This window comes from Ovis aries, chromosome 4, assembly GCF_016772045.2.
Source record: "Ovis aries strain OAR_USU_Benz2616 breed Rambouillet chromosome 4, ARS-UI_Ramb_v3.0, whole genome shotgun sequence".
Classification (NCBI taxonomy): domain Eukaryota; kingdom Metazoa; phylum Chordata; class Mammalia; order Artiodactyla; family Bovidae; genus Ovis; species Ovis aries.
Genome location: NC_056057.1, coordinates 92,668,091 through 92,690,570, shown reverse-complemented (window position 1 = coordinate 92,690,570; position 22,480 = coordinate 92,668,091). Strand labels below are relative to the sequence as shown.

At 38.0% G+C, this 22,480-nt stretch overlaps 1 protein-coding gene across 4 annotated transcripts in view; it reads left to right on the top strand.

The window, feature by feature from the left end:
* Nucleotides 1–22,480, top strand: part of GRM8 (glutamate metabotropic receptor 8) — an 893,584-nt gene that overhangs the window by 535,539 nt on the left and 335,565 nt on the right. The gene's annotated exons all lie outside the window — the stretch shown is intronic.

Sequence of the window (22,480 nt, the reverse complement as noted above, 5' to 3'; positions counted from 1 at the left end):
CTGAGCTGTCTAATTCTTTCTGTTTGGCTGTAATCCACACAATGGACATGCCTCCGAGCCACGCACAGTGCTTCACTGTCCATCATAATACACTCCAGTGACCTCAGCTGCCAGCCTTTCTCAAAAAAGCACAAGGTCATCTTCAATTTAGAATTCAAGTGGAAACTTCTTCTTTTGCTCTGTTCAGGCAATGGGAGACACAGTTTGGTTTACATTCAATCCAAAGGACCCTCTTTTTTCAACAGAATTTTGGTGAAACATTACATAACACTGTTCCTTTTGTTGAGAATATAAATAGTAAGGGGGATTTGAAAATAATTTTCTTACAGTGATTAAATGGAGCGAAAGAGGAGTGTTACAATGCAACCTCCCCTAATGTGAGGTTGGGGAACACTTTGTTTATCTAAATTGTTAAACAGTGGAAAGAGGAATGCAAATGAATATATTTTTTTTATAAACTGAAGCTCATTTCCAGAAGAGAGGCAGATCTTTTAAAGAAACATTGGATTAAAGCACTTTAAAGGTGAATTACCAATTTCTCTCTTAACCATAGATAAAAACCTAACCCTTCCTTGATGACTTTAATTATCATACCATACTGTAATATAATGATGCCATTAAAGACTACTAAAAAAGTCATAATGTCTAATGATTATTAACACAATTCGCCTCTAGACACCAATGATTTCTGAGTTCTGTCTACTTTCTGCAGTTTTTTTCCCCTTTACATTTTCAGGGTACTGTTGCTGTGATTGTTTTAGGGGCTCATCCCTTCCATAATTTGCTTCTTTCAATGTGCTATGAACACAAAGGACTTCGCTGGTGGCTCAGTCAGTAAAGCGTCTGTCTATAATGCGGGAGACCTTGGTTCGATCCCTGGGTTGGGAAGATCCCCTTGAGAAGGAAATGGCAACCCACTCCAGTACTATTGCCTGGAAAATCCCACAGATGGAGGAGCCTGGTAGGCTACAGGCCATGGGGTCGCAAAGAGTGGGACACGACTGAGTGACTTCACTCACTCACTCATGAACGCAAAAACACACATAAAATTTCATCAATATATTTATTGAGTCCATAGTGAAAGTGAAGTTGCTCAGTCGTGTCCGACTCTTTGCGACCCCGTGGACAGTAGCCTACCAGGCTTCTCTGTCCATGGGATTCTCTAGGCAAGAATACTAGAGTGGGTTACCATTTCCTTCTCCAGGGATCTTCCGACCCAGGGATTGAACCCGGGTCTCCCGCATCAGAGGCAGACGCTTTAACCTCTGAGCCACCAGGGAAGAATGTGTTAAACATTATGATAGGTGGAGAAGGAAATGACAGCCCACTCCAGTGTTCTTGCCTGGAGAATCCCAGGGACGGGGGAGCCTGGTGGGCTGCCGTCTATGGGGTCGCACAGAGTAGGACATGACTGAAGTGACTTAGCAGCAGCAAAGATACATTACTGGTAAAAACAGTTCAAACAGACCTAAGTTTCTTGGGGAATTTAGATATCAATAAAAAAAGCACACAAAGTTGTAATTATGTAATCTGCAATGAATATTGAAAGAGAAGGTATGTTGGACTTAAAGTTTATAATAGGGGAATATGTCCCTATTCTAGGGAGTTAGAGACAGCTGGAATCGAGATGAAAGTGAGAGATAAGAGTAAAACAGTAGACAGGACCAGAAAGATCGTGAGGTCTTACAGGTCATTCCTACACTATGTTCTTCATCTTGAAAGTAATAGGAACCCACTGAAGCATAATAGAACTTTGTCTGATACAAGAGAAAACGTACTCCAGATGAGGATCATGTAAAATATAAGAATTTCAGTGTATGAACTTAAAAGAGAATCTCTTTGAGCTCCTTGGAGATTTATTTTGCTAATGGCTTAAAATTTGGCTGTGTTCCAATAGCTGGTAATAATAGTACTGTAATAATAATAGGGTAAGAGACCTGAGTATACCCAGATTATCCTGGGGTATCTAATTTGATTTTCAGTAATTTTCAGGATGTTTATCAATTTTTTATTTCATTATTGGCTTATTGTTAGCATTCATTCATTATCAATACCTTGCCAGTTTTGGATAAAAAGACATGTAGGGCTGTTCAAGTAGAAGTACATCATCAGGACAATTGAAAGGAGGAGAAACGAATACAGTAAAGAGCTGCGTCTGGTGCAATAGTAAGAAGGAAGGACTAGGTTAAGTACTGAGCTTCCTAAGCAGTCAGAATGTAAAGGGACATTTGATGGAATATATAAGCTTCATTACATGATAGAAGCAAGTTTATCTATTTTTTAGGAGAGAATTCATTCTCTTAGAAATTATTTCTAAAAGAAAAGTATCATATAAGACTTTGACAGCCTAATAAGCAGTGCTATTTAACAAAATTTTACTTGGGAAGCTGGAGGGAAACAAAGGCTTGCCTTTTAGGATTACTTTTATTGCTACCAGTTGAACAAAATGCTATTTCTATAAATTTTTTAAATGTAAGAATTTATCAAAAGAAAGACATAAAATAAAGAGTTCAGATTTTTCAGGTACTTAAGCAACAATGTCAATTTCTTTCTCTGGTCTGGTCTATAGGCAGTAAAATATTAATACTGTACATCTTGTATAGAATCAAAGATTTTTCTGTTGCCATGAGAACCTTATTCATCACAAAGAAAAAGTGTTGGATAGAATTCCAGAAATGACTCCTTACTTCTCTATAGCTGAGCAGGACAGAGTCGGCATACAAATCAGGGCTGTTTGACTGTAGGTAACAGAAACCAACTTAAGCTTGCTTAAGCTAAAAGGAGGATTTATGAAGCTGTGTCAAGAACCCCCCTGGCAGAGTGTAGAAGGGCCTAAGAAAATAACTGATTATAAGTGCTAAAACCTTTTAGAAATCCAAAAATCTTTCTGTCTGCTTTGTTTTGTTCTTCCTATATGGGTTTTCTCTACTTCTAGGTTCTTAGGGTAGGCAGCACAATTTTTAGAATTTGGTTGCTGTTTGGAACATGTGCTAAGATGAACATATATGTGTTTTAAGTCTCAATTCTAACTTCTTAGAAACTTGAATCTCATTAGCTAAACTTAAGTTTGATGTCAGACCTGTTCCTAATTATTGATGGGAAGGAGCAGATAGTACAAACTTAGCTGTTGTGAGGCACTCCTAGTGGGTGAAAGGGACATTTAGGAAGTTTCTATCAGTGACTTAGGGGGAAAGTGTAAATAAAGTGAGCACCGAAGATGAAAACCTAAGGAAGGGGTGATGCTGTGGTCTTTGAATCTCTTTGCTTCTCTAGGTGGGTAAGTTTTTGTCAAGGTAGAGGAGACACAATTAAGAATCACATACAATTGGTGGGAATCTGAGAGAGGAATCAGTATTGGAATTATTTAATGAATGCAAGCCTTCATGTTTGATTGAATTCTCTGAATGAAGTACCTTCCTTAAACTCACAGTGAGGTAGTTGGTCTAACCATGTCAATGCTCATTATTCTAAGAAGCATATGTAAACATTCGCCTGATTACAGAGACTGGTATAGAGATGGAGTTTATCAGAAGTTTCTTTTCTTTAGAAACTTTATTATTTTATGGACTTACTGAAAGTTTTCCAAATATGCAATTCTGAGAGTCTCTGAACATTACAGACTGGATTGTGTATAGTACCTTTAAGCTTTCTAAGAGAATTAAATACTGCTTAATACTAGGAAATGTATTGCAAGCATGCTAATAGGTCAAATAAGACAATGAAAAGTATCTCCTAAGATCTGTAAAAAGCCATTTTCTTAAAATATAAACATTTCTGTTATAAGTACAAAACCGAACTAGAAATGGAATAAATGTTTAGCAGTATAAGCACATCTTTCTTGGCCTATAAATAGTTATATATTTACTTATAGTTATTCTTGTTGCAGAGACAAATTAGTCCTATTAGCACTGTTATTAATAGTCTATCAATTTTAGCCATTGAGATAAAACAAGGAACAAAAATAACAGAGATTACTACTAAAAAGGAAAAAGGAAATAGTATTATGATTATTTCAAATGATTTGATATCAAGACAATACATTGAAGAATATGTTAGAATACTTTAAGATGATCAAATATAGATCAATGGAACAAAATAGAAAGCCCAGAGATAAATCCACACACATATGGACACCTTATCTTTGACAAAGGAGGCAAGAATATACAATGGAGTAAAGACAATCTCTTTAACAAGTGGTGCTGGGAAAACTGGTCAACCACTTGTAAAAGAATGAAACTAGATCACTTTCTAACACCTCACACAAAAATAAACTCAAAATGGATTAAAGATCTAAATGTAAGATCAGAAACTATAAAACTCCTAGAGAAGAACATAGGCAAAACACTCTCAGACATAAATCACAGCAGGATCCTCTATGATCCACCTCCCAGAATTCTGGAAATAACAGCAAAAATAAACAAATGGGATCTAATTAAAATTAAAAGCTTCTGCACAACAAAGGAAAATATAAGCAAGGTGAAAAGACAGCCTTCTGAATGGGAGAAAATAATAGCAAATGAAGCAACTGACAAACAACTAATCTCAAAAATATACAAGCAACTTATGCAGCTCAATTCCAGAAAAATAAATGACCCAATCAAAAAATGGGCCAAAGAACTAAATAGACATTTCTCCAAAGAAGACATACGGATGGCTAACAAACACATGAAAAGATGCTCAACATCACTCATTATTAGAGAAATGCAAATCAAAACCACAATGAGGTACCACTTCACACCAGTCAGAATGGCTGTGATCCAGAAATCTGCAAGCAATAAATGCTGGAGAGGGTGTGGAGAAAAGGGAACCCTCCTACACTGTTGGTGGGAATGCAAACTAGTACAGCCACTATGGAGAACAGTGTGGAGATTCCTTAAAAAATTGCAAATAGAACTACCTTATGACCCAGCAATCCCACTTCTGGGCATACACACCGAGGAAACCAGAATTGAAAGAGACACATGTACCCCAATGTTCATCGCAGCACTGTTTATAATAGCCAGGACATGGAAACAACCTAGATGTCCATCAGCAGATGAATGGATAAGAAAGCTGTGGTACATATACACAATGGAGTATTACTCAGCCGTTAAAAAGAATTCATTTGAATCAGTTCTGATGAGATGGATGAAACTGGAGCCGATTATACAGAGTGAAGTAAGCCAGAAAGAAAAACACCAATACAGTATACTAACACATATATATGGAATTTAGGAAGATGGCAATGACGACCCTGTATGCAAGACAGGAAAAAAGACACAGATGTGTATAACGGACTTTTGGACTCAGAGGGAGAGGGAGAGGGTGGGATGATTTGGGAGAATGGCATTCTAACATGTATACTATCATGTAAGAATTGAATCGCCAGTCCATGTCTTACGCAGGGTGCAGCATGCTTGGGGCTGGTGCATGGGGATGACCCAGAGAGATGTTGTGGGGAGGGAGGTGGGAGGGGGGTTCATGTTTGGGAACGCATGTAAGAATTAAAGATTTTAAAATTTAAAAATAAAAACTAAAAAAAAAAGAAAAAATAAAATTAATATTAAAACATTACAAACTTTCCTACATACTAGTAAGAAGCCATTAATTCATATGGGAAATGGGACTCTATTTTCTTTGCAAAATATACATAGACAATATCTTGGAATAAATGGAACCAAAAAATATGAAAGATCTATATGAAGACAACTTTATTGAGGGACATCCACATCCGTTGTTTGTAGACACAAAAATAAATTATAGGAAAAAATGTTATTCTTTTATGAGTAAATCTGTGTTCAGGCTTGGTATAGTTCCAACCAAAATGACAAAGGAGCATCTTCTGGAATTTGAAATAACATTTAAAATTTTAACTGTGAATATAAATTAGTAAAAGTAACTAAAATGATTTTGAAGGAAAAAATATTCCTACCAAACATATTAACATTTAAGCATAATGTTAAATTATAGTAATCAATTCAATATGAAACTAGTACCAGAACAGACATATAGTGAATGCAACCAGCTAGAAATAGCCAGAAATATATAATAAAATAATAATCAGTTTGTATATGTGTATACATACATATGAATTTATGATGTGATAAAGATGAGTTAAAACTCAGTGGGAAAAGACATTTATTAATTATCAATTTACAGTAAAATCAAATGATCATGATTTCTCCATATCAGAGAGTCTTATCCATTTGGAATTTATTTTAGAGTTAGGTGAAAAGGAGAAGCAAAAGAAGAAAATATGGAAGAAGATGGTTTATTTTTTAGATGGAGTGCTAAGTTGCTTTGTATCCCACTGTTTTTTGTGACCCTATGGACTATAGCCCCCCAGGTTCCTCTGTCCATGGGATTTCCCAGGCAAGAATACTGGAGTGTGTTGTCATGCCCTTTTCCAAGGGATCTTCCCAGCCCAGGGATCAAACCTGAGTCTCGAAAGTCTCCTGCATTGGCAGGCCAGTTCTTTACCACTAGCACTGCCTGGAAAGCCTCTTTTGGATGAAAGGATTATACTAAAATAACCTCGGTTCTCTTCCAGCTCTATATTCACTGCAGATTATTTTAAAGATAATGGCATATTTTAAAAATATAGATACCTGTCAGTGTTCTTACTGTTTTCTTTTTAGTTTATTTTTATTTTTTATGAATAATTCCTTTAACCCACATTTATTTTACTGGGAATCTTAAAAAGTATCTGATAAAAGGGCTTTCTGCTAGGCATTAAAAATGCAAAGATTAATAAAGTGTGGTTCTATGAATTTTCAAATGTTATAGCTTAACAAAGCAGAGGTACAAACATGTTACCAACAATAATTCAATTTGATAAGTGATGTGATAGAGGCATGGGCTTGTACAAATACAGCGTAAGACTGAGATTAGGGAGCTTAGCCTAGGGGGTTGGGGGGTTGCTCAAAGAATACAGTACAGACAGCAGATGACGTCTGATTTAAATTACAAATAGAAAGTGACATTTCTCTAGGTGGACAAGATGGGAAAGGATATTCATGGCGGACAAAGCTGTTTAATAGGAGGCGGAAGACAGGTGAGAGTATGTGTTCTGAGAAAGTAAGCATCCTCAGTATAAGAATTCAAGGGACTGACATGGGAGCAGTCCGAAGATGAGATTAGCAACATGAACTTGGGCCTGTTAGAAATCCTGCCAAACTCTGATGTTTGAATGTGACACGGGAGGCAGCAGGAAAGTGAAGCTTTCTGACAGGACAGTGAAGTGCTAGGATTTGTGTTTTAGCAAAATAACTATGGCAGCAATTTGCAGACAGGAGGGAGAGATTGAAGATAGGCATGACAAGTTAAGAGACGGTTCCAATCATTTCCAGGAGCGAAGAGTGCCTTAAAGGGGAAAATGAAAGTACAGATGGAATATAAAGAAATGAAAGAGGGAGGAAGGGAACAAAGAATCATTTGAGTGCTGTCTCTTTTCTAGGCACTGTGCTTTGATTAGAAACTTGAAGGTTTTGAGAAATATCTTTACCTCCCCAAATGGTCTTTCTTTGTAACTGTTTGTGACAACTCCATTACTAGGATTAATTGGTATCATTTTTGGGTGCATATATCTTTATTATTTAGTGTTGTCATTTTTAAAAATTAATTTTTATTGGAGAATAGTTCCTTTCAATGTTGTGTTGATTTCTGCTGCGCAGCAAAGTGAGTTAGTTGCACATATACATATGTCCACTCTTTCTAGAGTCCCTTCCCGTTTAGATGACAACAGAGCACTGAGTAGAGTGTTTTAGTGTCTATACCATTGATAAAATTGGCTTGATATAGCTTTATTTTATGAACCTTTATAAGTAGAAATGAGACATAAAATATCAATCACTATATGGAAAAACTGACAAAAAAATGTCAACTCGAAGTTATGATGCATCATTTCCTTGTGATTAGATATTACTTATTTGGTAAATAGAGTTGAAGAAAAATCAAATGTGATGAAGTGTTTCTGTGTTAACCTTAAACATAAGGTTATATGTTTTTGATAGTTACCGTACTTGAAATAAAATTGAGAAAATCATTATTAATCATTTTGATGTACATTATATGATTTATTCTTAAAGATGGAAATTTGCAGGCCGTGAAGTAATTCCTGGAAATATTTATGCATTAAAAAAAAGTGAATGGCATATGTAGCAATATTGAATATATAGTGATAAATAAACAGGTTGACTTGAAATTAGGTAATATTTCAATTTCTGATGAAGGAAACCTCAGGCTGGTTAAAAAATATTAATCCTACAAGTGAAGCCATCATGGAATTTAGCAGCATAATTATACTTGCCTCCATTTTCTAAGATGATAAACTGTGTGTGGGGGGAGCTTAAGTCTAATTTCTCTGATAGTCACGAAGAACAAGCACTCTCATTTCTTCCCTTCATGCATAGACTTACATGTGGGCCAAAATGGAGGCAGCATCCATCAAAGCTTCAGGCAAACAATAGACTTGCCTTAGTTCCTCCTTGGATCCTCCTCGACTTCACCTACTGCAGTGGGTTTCTTTTACTTGTTCGTTGTTCTTATAATTCATGAACTTCATCATGTGCCAAAAATTAGGGGAAAATGATAAGCAAATTCCAGAATTAGATGAGGTACCACGGGCTCACTAGCTGAGGATTAAGTATTGGTGTTGACTCAAAACAGGGATGCAGCCTTGAATGAAGGATAGGGACATAGATGAAGACTGAGAGGAACTGAGGTGACGGGGACTTTCTGATGGCGTTCACATTTAATGATTTGTGTTTATCACAGTGATCAGAAGTACCGAGAATTTAAATCCAGTTTCAGCACTCACTACTTTGTGATGTCTCAGTCAAGTAACAACACCTCTCTAAATCTTTGTTTTCTTATTTATACAATGGGGATATTATATATATAATATAGAGCTCATGTGAAATCTAACGTGATAATATATAGAAAGTGCTTAATTAGAGATATACTGTCTTATGTGTGAGAATATTAATAGATAAAAAAAGAAGTTAGTACTTAGATCACCATATAAAGGTGATGAGATGAGTGGAATGGGACCGAGGACTTGAGACTTTTCAGAAGGATGCAGAGTTTAAAAGCTCTATGTATAATGATCGCTGCTGCTGCTGAGTAGCTTCAGTCATGTCCAACTCTGTGCGACCCCAGAGACGGCAGCCCACCAGGCTCCCCCGTCCCTGGGATTCTCCAGGCAAGAACACTGGAGTGGGTTGCCATTTCCTTCTCCAGTGTTTGAAAGTGAAAGTGAAGTCGCTCAGTCATGTCTGACTCTTCACGACCCCATGGACTGCAGTCTACCAGGCTCCTCCGCCCATGGGATTTTCCAGGCAAGAGTACTGGAGTGGGGTGCCATTGCCTTCTCCAATAAGGATCGCTAGTGGGAGCGAAAACAAGGCATAGGTTGGAAAAATGCTTCTGCTAGGGCACCAATCAACAAGGTTTCCCCAGAAGGGTCAGTTTCTCAGAAAAAGGAACAGAAGTATGAATGTTTTTACAAGTTTCTCAAAGTACATGGCAAAGTACACTACTGCTCATATGGGTATCTGCTGAGTCTAGGATAGATCAAGCTGGGCTCATTTTCTCACTGTTTCTTCTCTTTCCTTCAAAATTATCCACTTTTTAAATGAAAGAAAGTATTTATTAGAATAGTTCCCATTCTATTAGGGATAATTATTTTCTAGTGATATTTCACTTCAGAATGAATCTACCTGAAAATTATAATGGAGACTTGATTATTTTTCTCTTTAAGGTTATTAACTCTTATAATTACATTAAACTTTAATCAAGAAGTTAGTTTGAAAGTAAAGAATATGAATGAGAAATTATTTTTAATTTGGGTATCTAATTATTACACTTTGGGGATTTTGATTTTCCCAGGCTTTCGAATGTATTAAAACCCATGACTGTACAATAACTTTTCTTTTGAACCATGTAAAAAACATCTTTGTATGTGAACTGTGAACTTCCAGATATTCAAGCTGGGTTTAGAAAAGGCAGAGGAACCAGAGATCAAATAGCCAACATCTGTTGGATCATCGAAAAAGCAAGAGAGTTCCAGAAAAACATCTATTTCTGCTTTGTTGACTATGCCAAAGTCTTTATGTAGATCACAACAAACTGTGAACAATTCTTAGAGATGGGAATACCAGACCTCCTAACCTGCCTCCTGAGAAATCTGTATGCAGGTCAAGAAGCAAGAGTTAGAACTGGACATAGAACAACAGACTGGTTCCAAATCAGGAAAGGTTATGTTCAGGTGCATTTTGTCATCCTGCTTATTTAACTTCTGTGCAGAGTACATCATGCAAAATGCTGGGCTAGATGAAGCACAAGCTGGAATCAAGATTGCCGGGAGAAATATCAATAACCTCAGATATGTAGGTGACACTGCCCTTATGACAGAAAGTGAAGAGAAACTAAAAAGCCTCTTGATGAAAGTGGAGAGTGAAAAAATTGGCTTAAAGCTCAACATTCAGAAAACTAAGGTCAGGGCATCTGGTCCCATGAGTTCATGACAAATAGTTGGGGAAACAATAGAAACAGTGAGAGTTTAATTTTTGGGCTCCAAAATCACTGCAGATTGTGACGGCAGCCATGAAATTAAAAGACACTTGCTCTTTGGAAGAAAAGCTATGACCAATCTCGACAGCATTCTAAAAAGCAGAGACATTACTTTGCCAACAAAGGCCCATCTAATCAAAGGTATGGTTCTTCCAGTAGTCATGTATGGATGTGAGAGTTGGACTATGAAGAAAGCTGAGCGCCAAAGAATTGATGCTTTCGAACTGTGGTGTTGGAGAAGACTCTTGAGAGTCCCTTGAGAGGTCCAACCAGTCCATCCTAAAGGAAATCAGTCCTGGGTGTTCTTTGGAAGGACTGATGTTGAAGCTGAAACTCCAGTACTCAGCCAGCTGATGCGAAAAGCTGACTCATTTGAAAAGACCCTGATGCTGGGAAAGACTGAAGGTGGGAGGAGAAGGAGATGACAGAGGATGAGCTGGTTGGATGGCATCACTTACTCAATGAACATGAGTTTGAACAAGCTCCAGGAGTTGGTGATGGACAGAGAAGTCTGGCATGCTGCAGTCCATGGGATCACAAGGAGTCAGACACGACTGAGTAACTGAACTCAACTGAAACACCCAAGTTAAGGAAAGATGATCAATTTCTTTTTTTAATGTATGGAATGTCACATTATTTATGACATTTATTTCATTTATTATGTCATATAACTTCATTCAACAAGCATTTATTGAATGTCTATTTTGTGCCTCACTGGGCTATTTATATTTTGTCTCTCTTTCAGTTCTCTTGTCTCCTTTTTCTTTCTTCATATGCCTTCAGATCTTAAACTTCTTTTCCTCTCCTTTTGTCTTCTTTTCTTGCCTAATGTTTCTCCATTTGCTCTTGTGATCATTCAGTAATCAAGACAGTAACAGCGGCTAAGGGTATGAGCTTTCAGCTGAAACAGAGATGGGAACTAAAATTGTAACTCTTGCACTTAAGTGGTGAAACCTTGGATAAGTCATTTAATTTTTAGAACTTCCATGTTCTCATCTTTGTATGGAAATAATCATCATACCTACCCGTAGTGTCATTGTGAGCATTTAATGAGATAATTCACAACTCCTGGCACGTTGTGAATAATCAACATATAAGTAACTATTATTTTTTTCCTCTGCTCCATGACAAAAGTAAATCTTCTGTATATGTGTACTTAATTTCAAACATACACACATAAATATCCCTCAAATACATTTATATATTCCCTTACACACTTTAGTTTCAAAAGCATCCATTAAATTTCCTTTAAAACATTTTTTTGTTGAAGTATAGTTGATTTACAAGGTTGTGCCAATATAAATTTCATAGAATCAGTAATGCTGTGTTGTCTGAAATTAATGTTTTATTTCTTCAAGGCTTAACTCATCTATCTTCAAGGTTGATTAAGCTTTCTCATTCACTTTTTCTTCTAGTCACCTTCTGACCCTTCTTTTTTTTTTTTTTTCCCAGCGGTTTAGGGTGAGATATAGTAATAACAGGGTGTAGAGGCCATTCTAATCCATTCTGCCTTGAATAAAATGATCAGATAGGTAAAGAGGTGGGGGCTGTTTCTTGAAATAGTGTTCAGAGTATGTGTACTGGAATAGAATACACCTCATATGCTAAGAAACTTGGAAACTCACTTAGGCATAGATTATGAAAGACATCTATGACCTGTGCAAAGAATTTAGCTGTAGGTCTTTGTACTCAGCTTCACCAGAGAGTACTGTTATACCAGTGCACATCCCATTCGAGTTATCCATTCCCACAAAACAGAGAAGAGTGAATTCCATACGACAGCATTAGTTAAAAGTCATCAGTTCAATTCAGTTCAGTTACTCAGTCGTGTCTGACTCTTTGAAACCCCATGGACTGCAGCATGCCAGGCTTCTCTGACCATCACCAACCCCTGGAGCTTGCTCAAACTCATGTTCATTGAGTCAGTGATGCCATCCAACCATCTCATCCTCTGTCATCCCCTTCTCCTGCCCTCAATCTTTCCTAGCATCAGGGTCTTTTCAAATGAGTTAGCTCTTCACATCAGCTGGCTGAAGTATTGGAGTTTCAGCTTCAACATCAGTCCTTCCAAAATATTCAGGATTGATTTCCTTTTGGATGGACTGTTTGGATCTCCTTGCAGTCCAAGGGACCCTCAAGAGTCTTCTCCAACACTACAGTTCAAAAACATCAAGTCTTCGGCACTCAGCTTTTAATACTCCAACTCTCACATCCATACATGACTGCTGGAAAAACCATAGCTTTGACTAGATGGACCTTTGTTGGCAAAGTAATGTCTATGCTTTTTAATATGCTGTCTATGTTGGTCATATAAACCCTATCATTTAAAAAAGTAATTCAAAATAAAAATGGCAGTGTACATTTTGGCAAGTGAGAGGGATGTGATATAAGTCTCTTAGAAAGATATTTATTAATTTCTACCTTACTCATAATCCTGAATCCTATTTAAGAAAGCTTTCCTCATTTTTTATGTTTTTCTTTCCTGACTGTCTAGGTTACACAGATGTCCCACTGAGAAATTCTAACCTGTTGAATAATACATCCAAAAGGCCATTCCTCCCAGCTCCTTTCTCTTAACTTTCTTTTCATTTTTCTCTGTCTTTATATAAACCACAGGCTTATACAAAAAGGTGTATAGCCTCATCTCAATGTCCTTTGCTTCATTCAGAACTTCATGAAATGAAGAACTGCCCTTTTTTGGCTTCTCAAAAAAGGATAACATATGTACAGAAGACTGCGATAAGTTGACAGCTCCATCAATTTTTTACAGCCTGAAATCACCTAAATCAGTATCCATAACAGCCAGTCAACTCCTCTGAAACTCCAGCTGCCACCTTGAAGCCTTCCTGTGCTCTTCCCATCAGTACATGTCTCTCTAGTAAGTTACTGTCCTGACTCAGAACAGCACAGACTCAGGTTGCCAGCTTCTGTGCTCATATAAATGAAGCTACATAATCTGTACTCTTTTATGCCTGGCTTCATTTCACTGTAACTTTTGATAAAAAGGAAGTAAAGCACATTCCCACCATTATCTCTCTCTCTATTAACATCAGATTCAGTTATTTAATTTACTTTGTTGCATATTGAGAATTTAATTTTTTAAAGTCTAATGAATTATTTTATGAAATAATAACACTTAATATCTATTAATGAAGTTTATAATGGAGGAAAAATTAACATTTTAATACAATACCTACAATTTCTTAGGAAGTGGTAAAAATATTACTTCTAATAATATTCTCATCTTGGTCATGTTCTTTCATAATTTTTTAAAAAGTTGTAGACTTAATCTTTTAAAGCCATTTTAGGTTCACAGCAAAATTAAGTGGAAAGTACAGAAAGTTTCCATATACCCCCTGTCTACCCGCCTCCTCCACACCCCCCCACACACACCACACAGCTTCTCCCAACTATCAACTTCTTGAACCAGAGTGGTACATGTGTTATAGCCAATTAACCTACATAGACACATCATTATCATCCAAAGTCCATAGTTTACATTATGGTTCTTAATATGTATTCTATGATATTGACAAACTTGCATTCTATATGTATTTACCTACCAGCATTCTCATAACTATTTCAACTTTAATCAGCATCATGAAAACATACTCTTAATTCTACCAGTCTCAGTCCTAGGCACCAAAGAGAAACAAATTATATTCTTCCAGCTGGTTCTCTAGTGTAATTCCCAAATACCCAAAACATCACTGCAGGATTTAGCAAAAGGAATTTGGCATGTCATCCTCTTATTTTTACCAGAAAGGAAAACACATTTGCTCTCCTTACTTAGCTATTCATAACAACATATCAGAGTTGTTGCAAATTCTAGGGTCAATAAATTCTAGAGTATTCAGAGATATTTGAGAAAACTGCAGTGTTCTTGATTGCACATTGCACTCACTTTCAGAAATAAGTGATCTCTGATTTTTCTATCTGCATGTTTATCTTTCAAAATAATATTACATTCTAAGTCACTTCAGTCATGTCTGACTCTCTGCGACCTTATGGACTATATCCTACCAGGCTTCTCTGTCCATGGGTATTCTCCAGGCAAGAATACTGGAGTGGGTTGCCATGCCCTCCTCTGGGGGAATCTTCTCTACCCAGGGATCAAACCCATGTCTCCTGTGTCTCCTGCATTGTAGGTGGATTCTTTACTGCTGAGCCACTAGGGAAGCCCACTCAAAATAATATTGGCCCTCTGTAGACAAAAACAGAAACCTTCAGACTGACGTTTCGGGAATTTTTTTTCCCAGGTTGTATTTAAGTGAGAAATAGTGGGTTATATCTTTCTGGGGTTTCTCCAGTGGCTCAGTGGTAAAGAATCTGCCTGCAATACAGGAACCGTAGGAGACCCAGTTTGTTCCCTGTGTTGGAAAGATCCTTTGGAGAAAGAAATGGCAACCCACTGCAGTATTCTTCCCTGGAGAATCCCAATGGATGGAGGAGCCTGGTGGATTACAGTCCATAGGATCACAGATAGTTGGACACAACTGAAGCAACTTAGCATGCATGCACACATCTTTCTGATCCTACTAGATATGCTTTAACCCACACCAAAGAGAGAACTGATATGCTTTATACACAGAAACTAGTTTGGGGTGACGGAAGGAGGTGATATTTTCTCTAAGACTGTAGTTAACTAGTAGTTTAAGTGAGAAAGTTTTTTCTTCTTCAACATAGTTTTCCTATATATAGGCACACAAGCTATCAGATATTGTTAAAAAATACTGAGACTTTTTTGCAATGTGTGCATAATATATAATACCTTTACAGGTGTGCTTCATCAGTTTGATCCATTTTAGCCTTTAAAGTGGGCTGTAGATGCAAAATTTAAACGATATTACTTTGGGCAATTATATGCTAATATATGAATAAACAAATACCGTTTCATGTTGGATTTTTTTTCTCGTCAGCATTACTTGAAGTCTTTTGGCTTTTGAGCATGATAGCAATCTACTTTACTGGTACTGCAGCAGAAAATAACCAGTTCATTGGTTTTCTAGCAACCTCCAAATGTTTATAAAAATAAAGTAATGTATTTAGCAAACTCAAGGATGGTTTCATCTGAGTACCTTTAAGTCCTACAACAGATCTAAGTAGATCTACTTAACAGATCTAAAATCAAGAGCTTTTAAGTGCATGTGTATACACACACACACACACACACACACACACACACACACACACACACACCTCCCTTTCTATAGAAATAGAGCAAGTAAATAAAAATAGTAAAATGGTATTATGGAATAAAAGGATATATTTCTTTTCAATGTCAAGGTAAAAATTTTCTAACTTAATGGAGATTGAGTAAAAGTAGAATCATTGAAATGCTTCATACTTTGAACTGGGATTTGGATAAACCAAATGACCTTTGAGCTTATATCAACTTTGACTGGCTTTTACAGAAAGTGTTTCCAATGTCAGTTCACTACCTATATTATTTCATTATTTTTAATCTAAGAATTGATAACAGTAACAATCAGAAATGTACTAAGTACTGTGATCAACATCCATCTTCTTTACTACATTTTTCAGTTCAGTCACTCAGTCATGTCCGACTCTGCGACCCCATGAATCACAGCACGCCAGGCCTCCCTGTCCATCACCAACTCCCAGAGTCCACTCATACTCATGTCCATCGAGTCAGTGATGCCATCCAGCCATCTCATCCTCCGTCATCCCCTTCTCCTCCTGCCCCCAATCCCTCCCAGCATCAGAGTCTTTTCCAATGAGTCAACTCTTCACATGAGGTGGCCAAAGTACTGGAGTTTCAGCTTTAGCATCAGTTCTTTCAATGAACACCCAGGACTGATCTCCTTCAGAATGGACTTGTTGGATCTGCTTCCAGTCCAAGGGACTCTCAAGAGTCTTCTCCAACACCACAGTTGTAAAGCACCAATTCTTTGGCACTACATTTTTAGAATATCATAATTTTGGCATGGTGTGTTGCAGATTAGTGTAATGTGCTATTAAAAATGTTAGCTATCTACTGCAGATTTGAGATCCTCCATTCAGAAAGGGCCAGATGTGAGTTTAGGTGATCTGTGGTCCTATTTGATAGCACCAGAGGCTATGCTTAGAAATTCAACCTTACATAAATAATTAACCCTGTGCATTGAAAGAGATCTTTGAAGTAATAATTCCTGACTAGCCTATTCATGCCTATCATTTGATTTTAATTAGTGACAAAATATTAAATGCCATGTCATTATTTAGTGATAGGTTTTAAATACTTCCCTCTGTGGATAAGGGAATTTGATTACTTAATCATGGTGATTAAAAAGGCTTTTCATAGTTTCCTGGCAAAGATAATGATGTCACAAATACAAATAATTCTAGAGTGGGTTCTGACCACTTGAAGTATATAGGAGAAAGGGTCAAACAAAATTAACTATATGCTGTTTATGAAAAAATGTTATTGCTGAAAACTTTTGTGTATTGTTTTCTTTTCTCATCCTAGACCCTGAATTGTCAAAATCTTATTAGTATTTTAGGTGAAAAGTAATCTTGTCATCTGGGATTTGCATTCAAACAAATGTGTATATGTTAAGATGATAAGTCTCTAAAAAATCATTCCCTGGGTTTTCTTATTTTGTATCTTAGTGAAAGATTTCTTTTGATGACAAATTTTAAATTTATACATATTAAGCCTTTTTAGTGCTAATTACCTTGAATTTCACCATATCACAATAACAGTCCCAGGCATCTTAATGCTTTTTTACTTTAAAGTGCTTTCATAAATTCTCTCATTAACCTTAGCAGTTGTATGTGGGAGGGCAAGTAAGTGGATGTTATTATGCCATTTGACAACAGAGATGTATAAAAGTTAAGTAATATATTTAAGATTCCTAGATACTAAATCAAGGAATTGAGACTGCTGCTGCTGCTGCTGCTGCTGCTGCTGCTGCTGCTGCTAAGTCGCTTCAGTCATGTCCGACTCTGTGCGACCCCATAGACGGAAGCCCACCAGGCTCCCCCGTCCCTGGGATTCTCGAGGCAAGAACACTGGAGTGGGTGGCCATTTCCTTCTCCAATGCATGAAAGTGAAAAGTGAAAGTGAAGTCACTCAGTCGTGCCCGACTCTTCGGGACCCGATGGACTGCAACCTACCAGGCTCCTCCATCCATGGGATTTTCCAGGCAAGAGTACTGGAGTGGGGTGCCACTGCCTTCTCCAGAATTGAGACTAGACCCAGAATTTTCAACTCTCTGTAGTGGTCCAAGTTTCAAAGGAGCTGAAATAGGATATTGCTTTGAAAGTAGCCAGTGCCCTCAGGAAGCTCAATTTAGCAGGGCTAGCAGTCAGTTAACAAACAACTACAAAATGTGAAGAATTAACAATGCCAACATAGAGAAAATGGGCTTCCCTGGTGGCTCCTCAGGTAAAGAATGTGCCTGTAGTTTGTTCTCTGGGTTGAGAAGATTTCCGGGAGAAGGAAATGGCAACCCACTTCAATATTTTTGCCTGAAAAGTCCCATGAACAAAGGAGCCTGGTGGAGTGCAGTCCAGTTCAGTTCAGTTGCTCAGCTGTGTCCAACTCTTTGCAACCCCATGGACTGCAGCACACCAGGCCTCCCTGTCCATCGCCAACTCCTGGTGTTTACTCAGACTCATGTCCATTGAGTCAGTGATGCCATCCAACCATCTCATCCTCTATCATCCCCTTCTCCTCCCACCTTCAATTTTTCCCAGCATCAGGGTCTTTTCAAATGAGTCAGCTCTTTGCATCAGGTGGCCAAAGTATTGGAGTTTCAGCTTCAACATCAGTCCTTCCAGTGAATATGCAGGATTGATTTCCTTTCGGATGGACTGTTTGGATCTCCTTGCAGTCCAAGGGACTCTCCGGAGTCTTCTCCAACACCACAGTTCAAAAGTATCAATTCTTCGGTGCTCAGCTTTCTTTATAGTCCAACTCTTACATCCATACATGACTACTGGAACAACCATAGCTTTGGCTAGATGGACCTTTGTTGGCAAAGTAATGTCTCTGCTTTTTAATATGCTGTCTAGGGTGCAGTCCGTGGGGTCACAAATGAGCTGGACATGGCTGAGCCACTAAGCAAGCATGCACATAGAATGTGGTGGAATAGGGAGGATGGGACCATAGGGGAGATGGTAAATCATCATGAATATAGTGATATTTAAACTGAGACCTGAATTATGAGAAGTATCAGAGCCTAAGAACAAACTGGTACAAAAGCCTTAAGGCAGAAAAGGGATTGGTGTCAATGTCATGCTAAATGCGTCTCTTCTGTCTCTGGGGTCACAGTCTTTTTTGCTAAAAAAAAAAAGTATGGTATTTTCTAAAATTCTCAAAATGACACATTATCTTATAAACACTTTGAAGAGACCCATGGAAGCCCAGGTGGCTTAATGGTCCAAGCAGGTCCTCCCCGTGAGGCTGTCCTTTGAAGTTCACACTGTGAACATGATGCTACTGAACACTGGAGAAATATTTTGTCTTGCAGTTATTTCCCAGATTACAGTAGCAGTTGTGTGGAAGTATAGCACAGCAAACTACATCAGATAATAACTAGTCACATTTAAAAAAAAATCGTTTTTATAGGAGTATAATTGCTTTACAATATTGTATTAGTTTCTACTGTACAACAAAGTGAATCGACTATGTGTGTGTATATGTTCCCTCCCTCTTAGTCCTTCCTCTCACCCCCTCCTCACCCCATCCCAGCCCCTTTAGGACAGCACAGAGCACCGAGCTGAACACCCTGTGCTGTGTAGCAGATCCCCACTAGCTATCTATTTCACACATGGCACACATTTTACTTTTCAGAGATTTTAACAACTGCTGTGGGCTTATAGGGAAAGTAAAGGCTTTCTACTGTATTATCACTGAGTGTTCTTCAAGCCTCAAGGAGGAAGAGAGTGATTTGAATGAGTCAGATCTGAGGCTTGACTACTGTATTCCCTGGTGGCTCAGATGGTAAAGCGTCTGCCTGCAACGCGGGAGACCCGGGTTCTATTCCTGGGTCGGGAAGATCCCCTGGAGAAGGAAATGGCAATCCACTCCATCACTCTTGCCTGGAAAATCCCAGGGACAGGGGAGCCTGATAGGCTACAGTCCATGGGGTTGCAAAGAGTTGGACACGACTGAGCGACTTCACTTCACTGTATTCCTAGGAGGAGTCATTTTCTGGCTAAGAATGAGTGAACATGGCTATTCATTGGTGGGTCCCTGAAGGAACAGCAGTAGTTAGGTGCTGGGGTGCTCTCTCCAAACAGGCCAGGCCATCTAGCTTTTGCACTGTGGCTATGCTTTCTCACATGTGGCCACTGTCCAAAGATCACAGTTTTAGTCTGAGAAGGTCTGAGGCATGCTGGCTTAGTTCAGCCCCAAACTGGGTCTTGCTTGTGTAACTGGTTCATTTTCTTTTTTCAGTATTTACTTATTTGGGAGTGTCAGGTCTTAGTTGAGGTGCAGGGTCTTCATTGTGGTGTGCAGGCTCAGTAGCTGCCAGCACATGAGCTTAGTTGCCTGGTGGCATGTGGAATGTTAGTTCTCTGACCATGGTTCGAACCCCCCTCCCCTGTATTGGAAGGCTAATTCTTAATACTTCGACTACCAAGAATTCCCTGGTTCATTTCCTTAACTAACATAGAGGCAAGGAACTCTGCCTATTGTCTCCCCTGGTTTGTGAAGTTCCTACGGAGTTTGAGGCCAGGGGCAGAGTTAATAATCAAATTAAATCATAAAGTACTTTCTTTTGCCTTCTTTATGTATATGTTTCCTGGGAGGCCTCCATAGGAGGGTTGATCAAACCAAGACAGGACTTGGGTATTCCTAGTTTTCCTATCCAAACCATATATCCAAAGCAAGTCCTTTAAGGAGTTGCAATTTGAATTTGGGATACAATAAAGTACATAAGCACAATAAAGTAATGCAAACACATGAAATAAAAGTTTATAATACATAGAAGAAATGTCATCCTAAGACATAATCTTTAATTTATCCCTGTCCATTGTAATAAAAACCAGAAAATTAAGGATGTAACAGTAGCAAAAAATAAATAAAAATAATAAAGCTACACAACACTGAAAAGCAGAGGTTGGCTTTTCTGTTGGGTTTTTAAATTATAGTTGAGTACAATTCTTCTCTTTAAAATTTCAGTTTGGCACTTTATTCACATTTGTTTCTTTTTTTCTTGAATTTCCACGAAAAATATGAAGCCAATACAAATGTTAACATTTCTGGGGTACTTATGATGTTCCAGGTGTATTTCAAAGCATTGTTTATATATTTCTAAGCATTATCTCATTGAATTCTGAAAACAATCTGATGATGTAGGAGCGAATTTTATCCTTACTTGTGTAAATCAGGAGACTGAAGAAAATATTTAGTTCACTTACCTAGTCAAGTATTGGAAGCAGGGTTTGAGATCTTGAAGTCTTAGCTCAAAGTTGCATACCTAATTACTATGGTGATTATGGCAATTAGATCAACACTCAGTTGTGGATTGACTGGTGATAGAAGCAAGGTCCGATGCTGTAAAGGGCAATGTCCGATGCTGTAAAGGGCAATGTTGTATAGGAACCTGGAATGTTAGGGCCATGAATCAAGGCAAATTGGAAGTGGTCAAATAGGAAATGGCAAGAGTGAACGTGACATTCTAGGAATCAGAGAACTAAAATGGACTGGAATGGGTGAATTTAACTCAGATGATCATTATATCTACTACTGTGGGCAAGAATCCCTTGGAAGAAATGGAGTAGCCATCATAGTCAACAAAACAGTCCGAAATGCAGTGCTTGGATGCACTCTCAAAAATGACAGAATGATCTCTGTTTGTTTCCAAGGCAAACCATTCAGTATCATGGTAATCCAAGTCTATGCCCCACCCACTAATGCTGAAGAAACTGAAGTTGAATAGTTCTATGAAAACCTACAAGACCTTCTAGAACTAATACTCCAAAATGATATCCTTTGCATTATAGGGGACTGGAACACAAAAGTAGGAAGTCAAGAAACACCCAGAGTAACAGTCAGATTTGGCCTTGGAATACGGAATGAAACAGGGCAAAGGCTAATAGAGTTTTGCCAAGAGAATGCACTGGTCATAGCAAACACCTTCTTCCAACAACACAAAAGAAGACTCTACACATGGACATCACCAGATGGTCAACACCGAAATCAGATTGATTATATTCTTTGCAGCCAAAGATGGAGAAGCCCTATACAGTAAGCAAAAACAAGACCCGGAGCTGACTGTGGCTCAGATCATGAACTTCTTACTGTCAAATTCAGACTTAAATTGAAGAAAGTAGGGAAAATGACTAGACCATTCAGGTATGACCTAAATCAAATCCCTCATGATTATACAGTGGAAGTGAGAAATAGATTTAAGGGACTAGATCTGATAGAGTGCCTGATGAACTATGGATGGAGGTTCCTGACATTGTACAGGAGACAGGGATCAAGATCATCCCCAAGAAAAAGAAATGCAAAAAGCAAAATGGCTGTCTGAGGATTCCTTACAAATAGCTGTGAGAAGAAGATAAGTGAAAAGCAAAGGTGAAAAGGAAAGATATAGCCATTTGAATGCAGAGTTCCAAAAGAATAGCAAGGAGAGATAAGAAAGCCTTCATCAGTGGTCAGTGCAAAGAAATAGAGGCAAACAGTAGAATGGGAAAGACTAGAGATCTCTTCAAGAAAATTAGAGATACCAAGGGAACATTTCATGCAAAGATGGGCTCGATAAAGGACAGAAATGGTATGGACCTAACAGAAGAAGAAGATATTAAGAAGAGGTGGCAAGAATACACAGAAGAACTGTACAAAAAAAATATCATCATGACTCAGATAATCACCATGGTGTGATCACTGACCTAGAGCCAGACATCCTGGAATGTGAAGTCAGGTGGGCCTTAGGAAGCATCACTATGAACAAAGCTAGTGGAGGTGATG